The sequence below is a fragment of the Hydra viridissima genome, unplaced genomic scaffold, assembly GCF_058129835.1.
Source record: "Hydra viridissima isolate aposymbiotic clone 2 unplaced genomic scaffold, HvirCarnegie_v1 scaffold_8, whole genome shotgun sequence".
Taxonomy (NCBI): Eukaryota; Metazoa; Cnidaria; class Hydrozoa; order Anthoathecata; family Hydridae; genus Hydra; species Hydra viridissima.
In genome coordinates, this window is record NW_028324307.1 from 3,984,867 (window position 1) to 4,005,265 (window position 20,399).

The following is a 20,399-nucleotide window of genomic DNA, read 5'->3' on the forward strand; positions in this document are numbered from 1 at the left end:
TGTTGGGTGGGTATCTTCTCCTTGTTTCCGAATTTGGCATCTAGTGGAGCAAGCAAGATTTGCTTTTTATCAAAAAGTTCCGTTTGCAAGGAGAAGCTTTTAAGAGACTGTTGAGTACACTCGAACCATATTTGCTTCTTTCTTGCCCTGTAAATAATATCGCTAAACTTAATAATTGCAAAATTTAATGAACTCTAAAGTTTTTAATCTTAAAAAATTCAAGAATTTTGTCAATTATTTTAGTAGATTTTAATTAAACATATTAAAATTTGTACTATTTCAACTAAAACTGCACACAACAAGAATAAGGATAAGAAATGAAAATGAACTTCAAGAATATAAACTAATGATTTTTTTTTTTTTAAAAAAAATTATGTTTTTGTTTGATAACTTTTAATTTGTAGAAAAAATTGTTTTGTTTTACAGAGTTCAATGAACTTTGCTATCTCTGTATACTGAAATGTGAGAAACTAAAACAAAAATAGAAGCCCACAATTTACAAAATAAATTCTAATCAATGCAGCAATATAAAAGCTGTTGTTACGTTCTTGGTCCAATTCACTCCGTGATTAAAATTTTTGATAGAAGCAGTACTTTCATTTTGTTTAAATATTCAGAAATATGTGAATACGAAAATATTCAAAAATATGCGAATATCTCAAACTTCATGTGATGGTGGAATCAACCCCTAGTTCCCTATCTAAAAGTGGATAAATGTATGATTTTTATGTAATGTCTTACTGGCTACCCATTATTTAACACCATATAGTAGCTCATTTTACCTTGAAAACTGCTTAGTACTGTAATGCATTTACAAATTTAAATTAATAAAAAGTAACAATAAAATGACTTAAATATATTTATCATAATAAAAGCAGAAGTTTTACAAATAATAAAGCCATCTCCAATTGTACCTACTTTATATTTGATGTCCACAACATTTTCTCAAAATATACGAGCCAAGTGTTGATGTATAGGGTGGCGCAAAAGTTTTTACACAATAAAAAAACTCAGCTTCATTAATGAAAAAGTCTCTGTAAGCAGTGATTATTATATTAAAAGTATTTTACAAGTTTATAAAGAAGCAATGAATAATAAAAAGTTATTCCCTGAGCCTAAAAATGCAATTTTAATGCAAGATGGCGCAAAGTGCTATACATGAAACACTGAAATGACATGGGTTAATGAGAACTTCACAAATGTTTGGACAAATTGGCCAGGAAATTCTCCAGACCTAAATCCTCAGGAAAACTGCTGGTCTTATTTAAAGGAAAAGGTATATAAACAACCTAGAGTTCGATCAAATGACCAGCTTACTTCCAGGATTAAAAATGAATGGCAGAACATACCTTTTCAATATATCCAAAACTTGTATGAAAGTTTTTATCGTAGAATTTTGGACTGCTTAGCAAATAATGGCTAAGCAGTCCAAAATCATACAGGTTATTCATTACTCAAGACTTTGTTTTATTATGATCATGAAAGTAGATTAAACTTGATTGCTTGCGAAAAAATCTTCTGAGTTTTTGTTTCAAGACACGAGTGTGCAGAAACATTTGCGTCACCTTGTATCATGGCATATTGAGTAAAGTAGCAGTATTGTTCAACTTGAAAAGACATGCTGATATGTATAAAAAACATAAGAATATATAATGACAATTAAATATTACAATATTTAATTGCTATTACAATTCTTATTGATCGAAACGAATGGTGCTATATTTAAAAAGATATAATTTTTTAATGAGCGGATGTTTTTTAAATTTCTTGTGTAGCTTTTACATGTGACTTACAAAGTTTAAAAGAAAAAACGTCGTACAGTTGACTCTCGATATCTCGAACTCTCAGGGGACCAGGGAAAAAGTTCATGATATCAAGAGTTCGATATATTGAGAAAGGTGTAAAAATATGAAAAACCACGAAAATCAAGTGATTTTGTCATAAAAATTTCATTGACCAGGCAACAAATTTTAGAAAAAATTTTGTAACCTGGTTTTGGTTCAATCAATCTTTTCCTACTTCATTAGATATTCAAGCTTCAGTGTTAATGATCGTATTTCATTTCCGTCTTTTGGGCTGTATAGCTAAGCATTTTGCAGCGTTGTGTCAGGGCGGCGTTTTTAATAAATAAATGTTTTATCAGTTTGTTTGTATTATGTAGTAAAGTTAAGGATTTAAGGAGGTATGGGTTCTAGGGTTATGTTGAAAAGTAAAATGGAAGTTGGGATTGAGATAGAGGATCTGGGGATTACTTGGTAATGAAAGGGCAAGGTTTGGGGAAATTTTGGTTAGGAATTGGCAAGCCTAATTGTTAAAGAGTTAAGGTTTTTTTACTGTCCTCAGTATATTCTATTATAAAACATATCTCAATAAGCGTTCTATTAGTGTGATGGTTAGCACTCTTTTATTCATTGTAGCACTCTTTTATACATTACGTTAATAAAATACAAATAATGCTCTCTTACTCTAATTAAAGTGCTCGATACTGTTTTTATCAACTACTCCTCTTTTTGTTCTTCTTTTTTCATACGAATATCTCTTCTTTATTTGAAACTTCAGTTTATTCTTCTTTAATCAATATTTATTCTAATTTCTATTTAATTCGTTACTGCTTCTGATTATCTTTTTTTTTTTTTTTTTTTTTCTCATTTATTTACTTAAAAAACTTCTTGTTTATCCCAATATTTTTCAATCACAAAAATTCTCTCTCTTTAAAATTCTTCTTAAAGCTTTCTTAAAAATTCTCGTTTACTTCTCTTTAAAACTTTATCTTCCTCTCCTTTTCTCTCCTTCTATCCTTTGGACTCTATCCTTTTTGAACTTTTTTGGTTTTTGGTTGTTTTCGATGCGATACCTATTCATCATTTATTAATATGACAGGTTGAAGAGTCTTTGTGTTTACGTCTTTTCACTGTTGTTTTTAACTTTTCATCTTTCCGTTTTATCGTTTATAAATCTTCGTGTTTACGTCTTTTCACAGTCGTTGTTTTTAACTTTTCTTCTTTTCGCTTTATCATTTATTTATATGGCAGGTTGAATAAGTCTCTGTATGTACGTCTTTTCTCAGTTGTTGTTTTTAACTTAATTCTTTTCGCTTTATCATTTATTTATTTGAAGGGTTGGCGAGTCATGTCGTGTATATCTTTTCTAATTGTTGTTTTTAATTCAATTTTTCCTCTTCACAGTTTCAAAAGCAATTTCTAATAGAACATCAAATGTCATGGCGAGGCTTCAACCCATATACCTTCGGTAATGTTATTCTCAACTTCATCACCATTATTTTCAAAATTAAGATTTTAAATTTGTGCTACGATTTTAGCTGATAAATTGGTGATTACTTCATCGCAATCTGCCAATTAAAAACTCTTTCTTGTCCCGTGTACGAAAAAAAGAGTCAAACTTCTTGAACCATTCAGTTCAAGGTCTCCGTTGATTCAACTTTTTAGCCGATTTCTGATATGTAAGGGAGTTGTTTGATATACTTAATACATCTTAAGGTTTTAGATAACAAACATGGGTAATTTTTCTCCGATTACGCTTCCTGCTGCCATGCCCTTTAGTTTAAGGTTACTATCTTTTGCTCTGGAACATTTCTTTCGTGATAGATGGTATGTTTTGATTGGGTGGCACTGGTAAAACAGGCCAAACTTATCAGCATTGAAATTGTTTTTAAGTTTGTAATTTGAGAGCAATATTAAGAGTGTAGTTATATTCCGTGTGGTGGTCATTTAGCATGAATAAGAATTGGTATATTTTTGCCTATCTGCAGGGGATTGTCGACAAAAACCTTTTTCTGACAATAGTATATATCAACTATCCACTCTCAGAAGATAGGCGAATCCTATGCGATCAGAATTTTTCAATTTTTCAAGGGTAAATCTCAGTTTGTTGTGGGTTTTCCTTATTAAGGAGTAGGATGAATCATATCCTTTTGATGTTGTGAATTTTGGACATCCCCTTGGAGGGGGACTCCTGTTGTTAAAGTCAGTGAATTCAGATGGACTAAGTTTGAAAGGAGCAAGGTATCTCTCAGCAGAAATTAATTGGCATCTGACTGTTCAGATTTAGTGCCAATATTTAACCATGGGAAAATATTGTGTACCCCTTTTGGCATCAAGAAAAATAAGGCATTTGTCAATTTCCTGCCTGTAAAAACTACAAAAGCTAACGATATTAGGGAACTTTTAAATCGTGTAAATATTCCAGCTGAAACCACTTTTCATGATAGCATCAGAGGGAAAAATACAGCTCATGAGATAGCAGTGACACTAAAGTAACAAATATGCCTAAAAATACAAACTTTAATGAAAACTTAAATCCAGTGTTAAATTTTGGTTTAAAAAGTACCTAATTAGGACAAAATGTACTTAAGTCAAAAAACAGTCATTACCTCAAAAAAAATCATAGCTTCATAGCTAAAATATGCCTCTTAAATAATCATTTGAACCCTCTACATAAAACTAAATAAAAAAGAGTTTCATCTTTATTGCCTGATTTCAGTTTAAATTTGAATTTCCGAACTCCATTCTCTCAAAATGGGTGCTTTGTGACTTTAGTACTTTTAGCACTTAGGTCTTCAATTGAAGTCCCAAAATAAAATAGTATTTTTTTTTAATTCTAATGGAATAAAGTTAGATTTTTAGAAACAAAAGTCCTCAAATTAAAACTAGATTATAAGTCATAATCTAGTTTTAATTTTTGGATTTACTAGTTTTATCCTAAAAGACTGGCTTGGAAGAATTTTATTTGTAACATTCATAAGTTTTTCTAGTGTGCTGCATAAACAAATCGTCGTTGTTGCAAGCAAACCACTTAAGAAAAAAAATTCGAAATTTATTTTTTTGATAAAAACTGTTGTTTAGTACAAGGAGCATAGTATCGTTATCATTCCGATTTGATATTGGAAAAAAAAGATCATCGGAAGGACACTTGTTCCGATAAATACCGAACTTTAAACTAACTACTATACCGGTTAAAACTTTTTTACCGATATTTCATTTTAATCATTCCGATGACACTTTTTTTTCCAATATAAAATCGGAATGATAACGATACGGAAATGAAACGATAAGAAGACGCGATGAACGTTAAGCGATAAGCGACGATAAGCGACAGCGATGATAAGATGAAAGCGACGATAAGACGAAACGATAAGCGACAGCGATGAAATTAAATTTTTCAAGAAAAAGCTTCTCCGCAGAAGTTTTTCTGAAAAGAAATAAGCATAATTAAGGAACATTTTGAGTCTGAGAAGATTAAATAAGAAAAGTGTAGATAAATTCTTTGTGGGTAAGGGGGTATGTGTTCTTCTTCTCCTCCTCCCCCCTATATTTTTGTGCGGCGAAAAAAGTAGATTATTATCTTTTAAAATTTGAGTTAATACAATGAAAAACAACCACACATACCCAATATGTATCTGCCTTTTGCTATATAAACTTTATTTCGAAATAAATTGCACACTCTTAAAACATTTTGTTAAGGTATTAGGTGCCAGAAATAACTGCTTGCAAAAAGTCATCAGCCAAAACTTATGGCTTCTAGGATCTTGACCCATAATCAATCCGAAATTTAAGTTCAACGCTTAATTCCATTAAAATTATGCTAGACTTTAATACTAATTAAGAAAAGTTAACGTAAACTAAATTCTATAATCACTTCGATCAATCGGCATAACACAGGAAACATATTGTACACTCAGTTAAATAGGTAATCATTACCTTAAATAATCTTCCAATAAATAGCCATAATGTGTCTCATGCGTTTTCGGATCTTGTAAATTGAATGCAGATTATCTTCTATATTAAGAATTGCTTTTCAATTATAAAGCAGCCTTAACGATTTTTTTAAATTTAAATTTATATCCCTTGAGCAGAAGTACTTCATGGCTGATAAGATATTACTACACATATTTTATTGTTTTTATAATGCTTAATTATATTTGTTTCATAAATATCGTTAAAAATATATGTATGCAAGTGCATATGCAATTTATGTAACAATGTAAACTCTACAAAATATATCATATATATGTATACATACATACATACATACATACATACATACATACATACATACATACATACATACATACATATATATATACATATATACATATGTATATATATACATATACATGTATATATACATATACATGTATATATATACAAATACATGTATATATACATATACATGTATATATATACAAATACATGTATATATACATATACATATATGTATATATATACATATATACACACACACACATACACACACACACATGTGTGTGTGTGTTAATTCTTTGATAAAGTTTTGTAGAAATAAACTTTTATTTAAATGCTAGTTTTTTTTCTTCTTAAGTATCAGATTAAGTTGCACATTTAGATTTTAGTGCATGTTTAATGAAGTAAACATTTGTTTATTAATAATAAATGTCTATATCTAAATTATTGATAATTATATACCAAGTATTTTTCTTGCAATAATATTATTAATGCATAACATCAATTTTTATGAGATCATATTGATCAAAATATGTATATTCATGTAAAAATTATACATGCATTAAATACATATAGTTTGTATTTACTATATACTGAAGATATAAATATTGTATGTAAAAATAGTTAAAGAAAACTTAGTCTTATGCATTACATAACTTTTACATTCAGTAATGTTTTACATGTCTATATATAAACTTTGCAATGATTGAACATATCTTCTCACACGCTTTCAAAAACATTACTTAAATCATTTCTCTATGGTATTGACTAAATGTTCTGTTAATGTGCTTTCATTTTGATAAATATAAACTGTAAATAATTGAGTAGTAATGTTTTATTAATGCTTATAAGTGTTAGTGATTGAGTGTATTTTTGTCCAAAATATTTTCATTGGAATTTTTTACTACAAAAAATGAGAGAAAATTGGTTTTCAGGAAATTGCTTTGTATGAAATTCTTTCATGTTTCATTTCTATTGGGTTTGAGTGTATTTTTTATTCATTTTTTTATTGGAATCTTAAGAAAGTAGAACTCAGGAGCATTGGAAAAGTTTACATAATAATAGTATAGTGGCATTTGCAGAAATAACTTATATAATATTCATCACTCCACTTTAGTTTTTCTTTTTGCTATTATAGTTGGTTGAATAAGTAAACTTATTACTTGTAGAATCTAATGCATATAGCAAAGAATGTATGGAGGTAAACTTAGCATTATTTTGTCTTTTATCTTCAAATGTTTTTTTAAAGACCTGTTTCAGAAGATAGTTTTATATAACTCAACATGAAGTTTTGATCATTTTACATGGTCAAAACTGATCATTTTACATGGTTTATAATTGTTGAGTGGTTCAAAAGCTTTTTAAAAATTTTTAAAAAGATTTCTCGGCTTTTGAAAAAAAAATTTTTAAACCTAAAGACTATCAACTGTTTTAGGCTCTCAAGTTCAAACTTCATATATCCAGCACAGCAGTAGTGATTACCATAACTCGTTTAGTAACCAAAAAAAGTATGGTTCTTTAAATCGAGTTAATAATACTTCACATGGTTTTGTTCAAAACAATGAAGTTTACAATAGAGATGAAAAGTATGATGCAAGATTTTCATCATTGAAGCGTAATGGTAGTTTATCAGCAAGACAAAATAACCAATATTCACTGCATAGCACTCCGGAAAATAGTTATGAGATTGAGGGTCATTCAGGTAATGTATGTTGATAATTAATTATAGGGTGCATGTAATACTTTGATATAAGCAGGAATTACTGATATTTTATTTATAATGTAAGGAATTTATAACAAAGAAAAGAAATATAAAGATGGGTTTGTTACTAGGATAATCCTTTTAACTGAGTTCCATGCAGAGATGTTCTAAACATAGGGTTCTTCAGGTATTCTTGTTTTAAAGATAAATAAAGTAGTAAAATTACACTAGGTAATTTATGAATCCAGAGAGGAGAGATTTAGATGAAAAAAATTTAACCCACTGCTGAATTCATACAGCAGTGGATTAAAAGTTTGAATGCTGTTTTATCAAACAACATGTTACATATTCATAATCTATACAAAGTATTGCAAGATGTTTATAGGTGTATGTAAATACAATTTTCAACTTCTAGAAACCTTTTGATCATGGTTACTGTGAACCATGAATGGAACAAATAATAATAAGATCAATATAAGTTAAAGTTTATCTTATTTGAGACAAAACTAATGTAGTTTTATCACTAAATTTTTTTTTTTTTTTAAAAAAAAGGTATCTTTAAATTGAATACCTTTTTTTAAAAAGAATTAGAAACATTATTCCTCATTATTTTAAATATAGAATGGCCTCTATGCAAGGCAAAAGTGATAAATTTTTTTCAATAAAAAGAACTTCCAAGTTTTATTAAATAGTAGTAAAAAAAATTTTTTTTCATGTTTGAATAAAAGCAAATAATTGCTAATCTCATTCAACTTTCCAGGCTAATTCTTGTTATCAATATAAGTCAATTAAAAAATTGGCATTAGATAAAATTGCTTAATATTGCATTAAATATTTTATTATCTTGGTAATAGTGATTATCATTTGCACATTTAGACAGTTTATGAACAAATTTTTTCACACTGAAAAGTCTATCAAGAGTTGGTTTTTCTTAGTATTCTTTTTTTGAGCAGTTAAAAACAGAGCTCATATTTTCTTATTTGAACTCATGGATATGAGCTATAGATGTGGATTCAGACTCTCTCCCTAAGCAACAGTTCAGGTTCCTTTTCCTAAGCAATAATCTTTGCTAAAATAAATTTTCCCATTTTCAGCTTTATAATTGTCCTCATGCAAGTCAACATGCAAACCTATATACATCAATTTTAGTGTAATACCAGGATATTCTATTAATTCTGCCTTCTTGTGTAAGCTATTTGCTGTTGTTTCTTGCAATAATGGTTGCAAATTTGACCAGCTAAATTAGCTAAAAAAATAATTTTCTTAATTATTTTCTTGAATGCATATTCAAAAAAACACTAAAAATAACTGTCTTGTTTTCCATACTTTGACTTCTTTCTTTCAAACAGAAAACTTAATAATTTTGTGCTCTATAGCAAATTGTTAAATTTGTGTTTTAGATTATATCATGGTTAATCGACCATCTTCAAGACAAAGTTCAATATCTCATCAAAGTTCAATTTCTCGAAATGATTCAATATCACACAAGAAATCAGCTTCTCACCAAGGTTCTTTATCACGTAACACATCTTTTAAAGATGAGTATACTATTTCACAACAGATGAGCAAAGGCTATTCACATCAGCATGATAGAGAATTAAATACAATGTATATAGGTGACATGTCCAACCAACAATCATCTTCACCAGATGCCTCTGAAGCTATTGTAGAAGAAGAAAGAATTAATCCTGATGGTAAGTTAGAGTGCTGTGATTTCAATTAATATTTGGTGTAGTATAAGTTCCTTTGATTGTTTATTTTAAAAAAAAATTATTCAGTCTGAATTCTACAACTCTTAACCTGATTTGTAGCACTCTATTTGATTTATGTATAACACTTTATTTGATTTACTTATTTGATTATACACCATGATTCTTATGTCATAGTAATTAGACAGTAATAAGAAAATAGTATATTTTGTTTTTTGTAAAAGTTTATTATAACATTTTTTACAAAAGTAATATAAATATAATCATAAAATAAAAATAAAAAGATTAAAAAAACTACAGCTTTAGAACAAAAAAAAAAAAAGCCATTTAGAATTCTGATGGAAAAATTTGTAAAATAAACTTTTCTTTTCTTTACATGTTATGTCTAATAACCTTTAATCTTGTGTTGCTTTAGAAAAACTTTTAAAATGCTAAATTTTATATTATGCTTTGTTTGCAGAAAGTAATGACTTTTTTCTTCTTTTAAGGCTCAACTGTTTTAGTACGAAGAGTTGTTACAGCTCGCACAACTGTTATGTCTGAAAATGAAGCATCTAAAATAGAGGTTCACATAAGTCCTGCAACAGAGACAATTATTTTACCACCAAAAACAGATAGTCAAAATACTTCACTTGATTATGTTAAAGTACCCCCATATATTGAAGGAAATTTAAATCAGCCATCATATAGGGATAACTATGGTAACAGGTTTTCTGTTAAACTCAACTTTTTATATATGCCAATTTATCTTAATATCTGAATTATTTGCGGAATGTTTAGAAATCCATTTCTTATTTAAGTTATGAAATTTTGTTATAGAGTATGGCAGAGATGATAGAAATTTATACGATCCTCCCCCTAACTATGCATATCATGGCAATTCAACAAGAAGCAATTCCAATGATAGTTCTTATCCAAATCTGTTAAATAATCATGTTAATGATGATCTATTGAACAGTAATTTTAATGAAAGTAAGGCTGACTATGTTAAACAGGAAAATCAAATGAGATCTAAAAGTAATCAGGCCAGGTATAATGCAGCACAAAGTAATCAGAACAGATATAATGCTGCAGAAAATAGTTATGTAGCTCAAGATGAAAATGAAAAAGAGATGTTTAGTTCAAATAATTTCCAAACTCATGATGTTTATAATGATGATAAAAAATATGCTAGCAATGCAAACATGAACACTGTCAATTCCAATTATGCAAGCAATGGAAACATTTATTCTGAAAATTATAACAATATTTATGTTAGGAATAACAGTTATGCAAGTAACTCGAACATTTATATTGTTAATGGAAATTATGCTAGTAATTCCAATATAAACGCCAACTTGGTCAGAAATGCAAGTAATCTGCAGGTTTTTAATGACCAAGAAAACTTAAACAATTCAAACTTCTCAGTAAACAATCAATCTTCACAGTTGTTAAAAAGAAATGTAAAGAATAATAGCAGAATTGATCAGCAAGATTTCTTTGGTATACTTATATATTGAATATGTACATTTTTTGATTATCAATAACTTTACTAAGAGCCTTATGGACTTTTTTTGCCATATGATGATTTTAAAATTATCTTGTGCAACTACCTGCATTTGTAAGTAAAGTTGCATAGTAGTAAGAACTGCATTCATTATATTTAGAAATGAGTAAAAGTAATGATGATGAAAGCATTAATCTCCATGACCTATTACTGTTTCTGAAAAGCAATGATCGAAGTTTGAAATCACATGCTGCTGGATATTTAATGCATCTTGCTTATAATGATGAAGAGATTAAAATAAGAATATGGCATGATTGATTTTATAATTTTTTAAGTTTCAAAGCCAACTCCAAAACTTACATAGTTTATACTTTTAATCAATCTTTCACTCCTGATTGCATTCTTCACCCAAATCCACCTCTTCTATAAAGTTTTCTTTCAAATTTATCATTTTAACCTCTTTTTTTTTTATAAATTATTGCAACCCTTACCTTTTGATTTTCTAAATATTAAAAAATTCAAAACAACTTTTGAAATCTATTCACTTTTTAAAATTTATTTTCATTACAGTTTATTTTTTCTTTTAGTGAACTTGATATTATCCCTTTGTTGGTGAAACTGTTAACAGATGAGGATGAAGATTGTTACCGTAATGCCGCTGGTGCTCTTAAGAATCTTTCTTATGGTCGTTTTTTGGATGATAATAAAGTATCTGTTTTGATTTAAAAAAACCAATTAGTTAAGAAAATTTTGTAAATATCTGTTCAAAAAAAATATTTTAAAATATATAGTTCATCTTTTCATGAATAAAAAAAAAAAAGCGTTAATGCAAAGGGAATTTTTTTTCCTTTTTAAGCTTGCTATTCTAAATTCTGGAGGCATTATTGCTTGTTCAAAACTTTTATACAAAACATCATCAATTGATGTTCGAGAGCATGTAACTGGCATTTTGTACAATATTAGTTCTGTTCAGGTGAGTGGAATGTTTGCGCTTTATTTGGTAAAGTAAAGAGCTCATGTCATAAATAAATCATTAAATGTTCCTTCACCTATTGTAGAGTTACAATAATGTGTAGGAATTTTAATTATTTCAATCAAGAAAATTTTGCTACAATTGATTAGCATAATTTCTCTTCCTAAATTTCCCATATTTATTTAAAAAATTTCACGTTTGAATTTTTTAAATTAATAACTTTTTAGTTTTTATTGTTGCATTTGTTCATTCATTCAATTGTTAAATGTTCTTTCAGTCAATCAGTATAGAGATTTTGAAAGAGTGCTTAGAAATTGTTTCAATGTCTATCATAATACCACTATCTGGTTGGGAAAGAGAATATGCAGCTGTTGGAAAGAAACCAAGAAAAGTGATGTGGTCTTTGTTATTGAGAAATTCTCTAGGAATTTTACGAAATGTTTCATCAGCTGGCCAATTAGCTCGTATAAAAATTCGATCAGTTGAAGGTTTGATTGATTCAATGATATGGATTCTTCGAGCTGCCATTGAGCAAAATAAACAAGAGCCAGAAAGTAATATAATAAACAATAAGGTAATGTATATCAATATAAGGATTGTTTGTTAAAAAAAAATTATGAATCAAATATTTTGAAATTTATCACTTTTGATGAGGCACTTTAAACTTAAGTTTTCCTTTTACAATTCTATCCTAAAATAATATCCTAAAAAGTCTTAATTTAGTAAAGTTCTTAAAATACATAATAATACTGATAATAATAACAATAACAACAATATTGCTATCACTATTTACCATTTATCAATATTATATATAAATATCTTTACATATAATTTTTTTTTTCCTGATACTTAAACAAGGCTGTGCATACAGTGTTAGCAATACCCATGTAAAATTGAAGCCAAATTAGAATACTTGTAGGGGTTGCTCAAATTTGAAAAATAATGGAAGCAGTAAAAGCTGTTGTATTATTTGTTGTTGAGCAAAATTACCAACTCATAGAATAGATGCTACTGAGAGAAAATGAACTTAGTGTATATGAATTTAGTGTAAAAGAGTAAGGTAATATTTTTTAAGTTGATTTTGTTTTTTTTATCAACCAAAGATGTATTAGATGTCATAAAAGATAAAGAAGATAAGACATCTTTAGAGAAACCCAAGGGTCGAATTGGCTAAAATAGTAGCAATAGACAAAGTTGAAAAGTGACAAATGAAAAAATGTAATAGTTGAATAGTTAAAACAGATAAAAATTAAAAGCAACTTCAGTAAAGTAAAACTAATGGTAGATTTAAACGCAATAATATTGAAATGAACCAATACAGTGTTTAATGATTTTAATATTCCAGGGCCACATTATGGTCACAACACAAAAAATTTGTTGATGTTAGTTTTGTTAATTGTACTGTTAATTGAACAAATTTGAATTATGCAGATTTTTTAAAATAAATATAAAAATATTTTATGATAATGGTTTATTAAACAACAATAGTTTTAAAAACCTTTTGCAAATGAGTTTTTCTGAGTCTTAATTTGTAAAATTATTCACTTAAGGACAAATGTTTCAATAATTTTATAAATTTTCATGTTTTTTTCTAAAGGATTATTAATAAATAAAGACTCATGTTCTTGTCACCTGGCTGATTTGCTAAAATCAATTTTGGTGGTTTTATACAGTTTAAATTGCAATTATAATTTCAAAATTAAACATTTTAAAATTAGTTTAAAGCAGTAAAATTAAATCAGCTTTTATAAATAAAACAAACTTCCTTTCTGTCAATAACATTTAAATGAGCAATGAGCATGTTACAAGCACTTACTATAAAATGCTAGAGTATAAATATAAATAATTGCACATTTTCCAGGCTGCAACAGTTTTAAGTTTAAAATTCTTAAAATGCACACAGAAAGACTTTTAAAAGAAATATTTTATTATTATAAAAATTGATCATCTCATTACCTGAAATGAATCCAAAAATGTTGCAAAGTGATTCGTTGCAGTTGATTTGTTGCAATTATAGATTTTTGACAACATCAAAACAAGCTCTAAGAAAGATGCTATAGAGGAAAGAAAAATGAAATTTTTTAAAGTTGATATGGCAGTAAGTCTACAAGTTTGTTTCCTTTATATTATTAGAAATATTGATCATTGGTTCTTAATTTGTTTCAAACTCAAAATCACAATTTTGAAAGTTTCCCATTTTTTACGTATAAAAATATGTTCAAGCTCATTTACCTTTAAAATTGTAGTTAGATTTTAAAAAAAAAGATTATTTTCTTTCATGGATTTTATATAAGCTATTTGTACTGAAGAACATTTAAAGATTTTGACTACTCATTGTAGCCAAAATTGCATTTGAAAAAATTATCAAGCTATTTTTTATTTCAATTTCTTCTGAGACCTAAGAAGTTATTTAAAGTTCTTGCAAAAGTTTTGCAAAGTTCCTAAAAGTATTATGGATGAATTTTTTGAAGTTAAGAGAAACTAATGCAGATTTTTAAAATGGTAGTTAACTTTGCAGTTTGACAAAATAACTTAAAATCTTGTTTCGGATAAAGATTTTACAAGTACTATTGAGATTTAGTGCAAATAGCTCTGATAACCTTTTATGAATTTTGAAATACACCAGCCATGTCTCATTTAGATGTCAAGGGCCTTATTTTACCTGTTTTAATTAAGTTCCTTAATAAAATAGCTTTGCTTTCTTAAATAAATCATCTTCTCGTGTAATAATATAGTTCTATTAAAAAATACTGTTAAATGAAAAGCAATAAAATTTTTACAGCAAATAACATCTTTCCTTTCAGATATATATATTGGCTGCATATGCAATGGAGCAAATGAAAAGTTTTATTGCAGCCTGCTCAATAACACTAATATTTATGCTTTTTATACATAACATGTTATATGTTTCAGATTGTTGAAAACATCATGTGTGTACTCCGTAACCTTTCATACAATATTGACAGAGAAGTAGATCGTGTAAAATATTTAGATGCTTTAAAAGTTTCTGCCAAAGATGGTGTAGAAAATATAAATTCTTCTGGTAATACGCTACCCCATGATGCAACATTAGATGATTCACAGCCTTTTAATAAAAATGATCAAAGAATTTCAAATAAAGGGAATGTGTCTAAAAAAGGTTTTAATTAGATATATTTTGTTTTTACTAAATATTTTTTTTTTCTAACGATAAATACTCAGACAATAGTTATATTACATCATTAAGGTTTTTTGGGAATGAAGAAAAAACCATTTATTGATAAAAGTAAAGGAAGGATGCCAACCTTGACAAAAGATGAATATAGTAAACCACCTCGTGAACAATGGAATTATCTTGTTCCTGTACAAGAAAATCAGCCTGTCACGTATGGTGTTCAGTTGCTATGGCAGCAAGAGACTGTTACCTACTACACCCTAATTCTCAAAAGTAGTATTAATCCAGTTACTTTAGAAGCTGCTGCTGCTGCCATCCATAATTTATGTGCAGGAGATTGGAATGTGAGATCTTTAATTTTCGATAAATTATTATTTAAGAAATCCTTAGTAATGTATTAATAATTTTTATTACTGCTAAATTTTAAAGTGCTGCAAAATAAAAAAAGACAGGAATATTTTTATTTGGTTGGTTTGTTAGTTAAATTTGATAAGTACCATCTGAAAAAGGTACTTTTTTAAAAAACTAACAGTTTGATTGCGTTATTCATAGTGGTCAGCCTTGTTAAGGATACATGTCAGGCTGCAAAAAGGTCTTCCACCTATAGGTGACCTTTTAACAGTTGACCAAGAATATGTTGTTCGTGCTGTTGCACATGCTTTAAGAAACTTAGCCATTGATTCAAGAAATAAATGGTCAATAGGTAAGGCTTTTTTTTGTATGTTTTATAAAGTTTCATAGCCAATACACAATAATCAGTAAAGGTTTATTTTATACTATTAAGTATTTTAAAATATGCTTTATTACATATATATATATATATATATATATATATAAAGCATATTTTATATATATATATATATATATAGTGGGACATAAAACCAGTGGTTTCTTTCAAATTAACTATTTGTAAAAAAGATTTAATTAAATGTAAGTAAAATTATCAAGATATACAAGTTTGAACTAAAACTTATTTTCAGATTACATATTTTAAAATTATATAGCTGGTCTTCTTTTTTTAAAATGACTTTGCAGAATGTGTTAAACCTCAAAATAATCTTTCTTTAAACAAAAAATAGAAATGTAAAATCATTTGATATTTAAAATACATAGATAATTTTTTTTTGGACTTTGGTGTTTTCTGCCCCACCCTTTATATATATATATATATATATATAGAGAGAGAGAGAGAGAGAGAGAGAGAGAGAGAGAGAGAGAGAGAGAGAGAGAGAGAGAGAGAGAGAGAGAGAGAGAGAGAGAGAGAGAGAGAGAGAGAGAGAGAGAGAGAGAGAGAGAGAGAGAGAGAGAGAGAGAGAGAGAGAGAGAGAGAGAGAGAGAGAGAGAGAGAGAGAGAGAGAGAGAGAGAGAGAGAGAGAGAGAGAGAGAATTGTATGTATGCATGTATGTATGTATGTATGTATGTATGTATGTATGTATGTATGTATTTATGTATGTATGTATGTATGTATGTATGTATGTATGTATGTATGTATGTATGTATGTATGTATGTATATATGTATCTTTTATATCTTTTAGGAAAATATTTATATATGTATGTATGTTAAAGGCTGGATATCTTTTAGGAAAATTCATCCATCGAAATCTTCTATCAGTACTTCCTGCTGTAACTGCTCTTCAAAGAGATACAAAGCCATCTGAATACACAATTTGTGCAATTTTATCCACATTGCAAATACTTGTATACAAAGATCAAGCAAATTCAAGGTATGTTTCTACAGAAATTGGTTGACTTATGCGACCTCTTTGATTATATGTAAAAAAAAATTAAAAAGTATGAAAAATTGTCTGTGTAATACATATATATTTTATGTTGAACAACTAGATTTATAAAGAATGAAGGTGGCTGGTAGCTTTGACAAAAGAACCAGTGGTTGGAATAATGCCCCAGGAATGCCTTCGAGTGTATTCAAAAAAAGTTATACTTGAAGCTAATAGGGTTAGATTGTAATTTTATAATTGTCGATAAGTACATTGTTATTGTTCTTTTAATAGGTTCTAAAAAATTATTCATTGATTTCTCACATTTAGGTTTTGCTATACATGTGGGATTTCAAAGATTGTCGTGAGGCAATCAAGCAACAACCTTGGTCATACTCAAAAGCCGAAGAGGCAGAAAAGAATTTTAAAAATCAAATCTTTGTTACAGAGGGTGAAGGTAAAGATGTCTTCGCTGAAATGGAAGCTCAGGATGTTGTAAAATTAGATTCTGATCCGCGTCGTAACCTTATTTATGCTGATAATACAGGTATTAATAACACACTGTTGCAAAAGGGATTAACAGGGAGCACTGTACAACCTGTTGGTTACGGTGACGTCCCTTACAGTGAAGTTGGTGAGCAAAAACCTTTACTCCACAGTAAAATGTCGAGTAAAAAATGGTATAAACGAGCCGCAAAAAAAGAAAAAATGAAGTAGATTCGCTCTCTATAATAATCTTTCTTTGCAGTTGTTAGATATGAACCCGTCGAACTTTATCAAAAAGTTATCAAAAAGCTTTACTTCGTTTTGTTTGTGAAATATTTTTTGAACTATTTTGAAAGATAAACTTGGCTCTTCTAATAATGAACGTTTATATGATTCTCTCAAACGTTTTCTTGATTTTTCTGGTAGCAATGCACGATGTTATGTATGAAGCTGGATTTCCAAAAATAACTGATTTTACAGCACGTCGATGTAATTAGCACCTGGCGAATGAAAGTCCTCCAAGAATGAAATCTCATCACGTCGCACGTGATGTGATTTCATTCTTGCAAATTATCGGTACACCTTAAAAACACATTTTTTTATTTTTTCAGAAGACAATATGACAAGACCTCGTCACATTTTAAATTCTCTGAAAATGACAGCAGGCGTATATTTTGTATATTTTTAGCGATGTACATTTAAAGTAAGTGCACAGTTTATATTTATTTATATTATTTAAAAGTTTATTTATTAATTTTCTAATTGAAATGAAAACAAAAGTCTTCTTATTTTATTTAACTGCCTGGAGGTTTTTGGAAAAGAAAAAGATTCTTTTTTTTTAAAACTCCTTTTTAACTTCTATATTACGATCCTATCAAATCTCGATATATTTTTAGCATGATTTTTTTCAACAATAGCTGAAAAATATTTAAAAACACAATGGTTTTATGAGGTCGGACTTGTTGTACCTCAATTTACAAACTTTGTTATCAATAAATTTTTATACTTAAATTAACCAATTTATTTTTGTGTATGTGTTAAATGTTTATAATTGCATGTTTAGAGCAAAAAAATTATTGCTTGGAATTAATTTATTTTCTTTTATCAATATAGTATTTATATGCATAATACCAACCGTTTCACTAAATAATCATCTCACAGAATGAACAGGTTTTCAGATTTTATCCACAATTACAATTTTTATCTGTAGGTTTAATCGTGACTAAAAGTTTTATAGGGTTGCTGTTATGAATTACAACATTTTTCAATGTAAAAAATGTTACCTATGTGTTTCAAATTTTTTTTCAAACTTTTTTTTAGCCGCTTTATTTAAACTGGTAATAATTCATTTTTATTTGCTTTGTTTTTATGATTGTATCATTTCTAGCTGTCAAAACAAACCTGGGGTCACTACTATAAAACTCATTCCGATCGGAATTCATGATCATTTCATCTGAGACCCACTGAAATGTGTGTATTGCTACTATAAACATATTTTTTCTTAATTTCCGTCAATTTAAGCGTAAAAACCCGATAAAAATTTACGCGATCTTTAAGTAGCGTAAATCGTAAATCCGATAATTTGAGCTAGCTTTTTTTTTTTTAACAGTTTCTTGTTTTGAAAATAAAAACATTTCTCATTTACAAAATTAGAATATTAATTTCCACATTTCATTTTTTACTACCTGGACAACAGATAATCAACAGTCGGTAAGAAATTAAAAAAAAATGAATTTTAGCACTATTAAATTTATAACTTTTTTCAGACCAAACTGTATTTTCACTTGAATTTCCCCACAAATATTAAACACTAAGTTGGTCATTAAATGTTATTTGCAAAAAGAAGAGACTATTATGTTTATTGTCACTAATAGTGAAAGAAACTGCGCTGCCAATTAAAAATACTTTTATTTAGATTTCTTTATGTTGCAGTAGAACACACTGAATTTGAATATAAAAACTCAGAACTTGATTCTAGAATAGTTGTACTACATTCTATTGAACTATTTGAGTTTAATGTCAAAACAATCTCATCCAGTGGTATTAGCTTTTAAGTCCCCACACCACTTTTGTAAGTCCTACATAGTTAAATAATACATTTTAAATTTCTAACATTTTACAACATTTTTGACATCCTATACTATGATATTCGATTATTGCAGTATCTTGCACTATCTATATTAGGCACCATTTACACCTTGGGCTATTGGTCACTTTTACTATGTTAAAGTATTGCTATTTTACTATATTAAATTTTAATATACTAAAATTTAATATAGTAAAACTGACTCTTTCTCTCCTACAAACTTACACTTAATGATTAGAAAGAGAATTAAGTCTTTCAGGTGACAACAAATAATATGTAATTGGTCAGAGCAAGCTTGATTATTACTTTAGTTTCTGCTAAAAAATCTAAAATAGAATTGACTTGTTCTTTTAGTTTGTAAGAACAAATTTTTAGGACATTTTTTGATGCTCTTTAAAGATATTATTATTTATAGAGTAGTAGAAGTGGAGAAGGCTCCCTGTTAAGGTCTTATAATAAGTTGCATTTCAGAACCAATTCATTTTGTCTGGTCAAAATGGAACCTGCTTCTGACAAACCAATCTAACATCTAATCTGAATAAAATTTGGTAAACTAATTGTTAAACTAGGTTTAGTATACTTTCGGAAGTGTAAGAAAGTAATACACGTCTTAGGTAGATGATGTTTGGAATGGGGAACCCATTTGCAGCTACTTCAAAATAGACAGCCTCTCATGCCTGGTTTTTTTCAAGATTGGGAACCTTTGCTGTTTTTGAGCCATCTGCGAATTTGCCACCAAATCTTTCTATTAAAACATCTTTGCAATTTCTAATCCAGTCTGCCAAATGAATTTTTTGTGATAAACTCAATAACACTCGAAGTGTTTAGGTATCTTTTTTCTGTCTCCTTCGATAAAAAATATTAAAAATACATTTAATATAATATACTAAGTGTGGAAATGGTATTATGTATTGGGTCAACACAGAAAGGCAACAATAACAATAAAGGATAACTTTGATGTAACGTGATGAAAATTATTTAACAAGACATAATAATTTCACTACTTTAAAATTACTGTTTAATTGTTGCTGTGTGCCTTTTTTATGCCTTAGAAAAAATATTTTTTTTATTGGAAGTTTTATGA

The 20,399-nt window shown here is 28.3% G+C and overlaps 1 pseudogene across 1 annotated transcript; it reads left to right on the plus strand.

Moving 5' to 3' along the window:
* Positions 1-5,554: 5,554 nt before the first annotated feature.
* LOC145186812 (uncharacterized) lies at positions 5,555-17,711 on the plus strand (annotated as a pseudogene). Its single transcript, XR_016454883.1, has 17 exons — positions 5,555-5,706; positions 7,138-7,200; positions 7,435-7,701; positions 9,102-9,395; positions 9,899-10,111; positions 10,230-10,892; positions 11,057-11,204; positions 11,484-11,604; positions 11,753-11,869; positions 12,147-12,443; positions 13,887-13,967; positions 14,783-15,008; positions 15,096-15,367; positions 15,576-15,726; positions 16,608-16,749; positions 16,868-16,981; positions 17,074-17,711. The product of XR_016454883.1 is annotated as an uncharacterized LOC145186812 (transcript).
* The last annotated feature ends 2,688 nt before the right edge of the window (positions 17,712-20,399 follow it).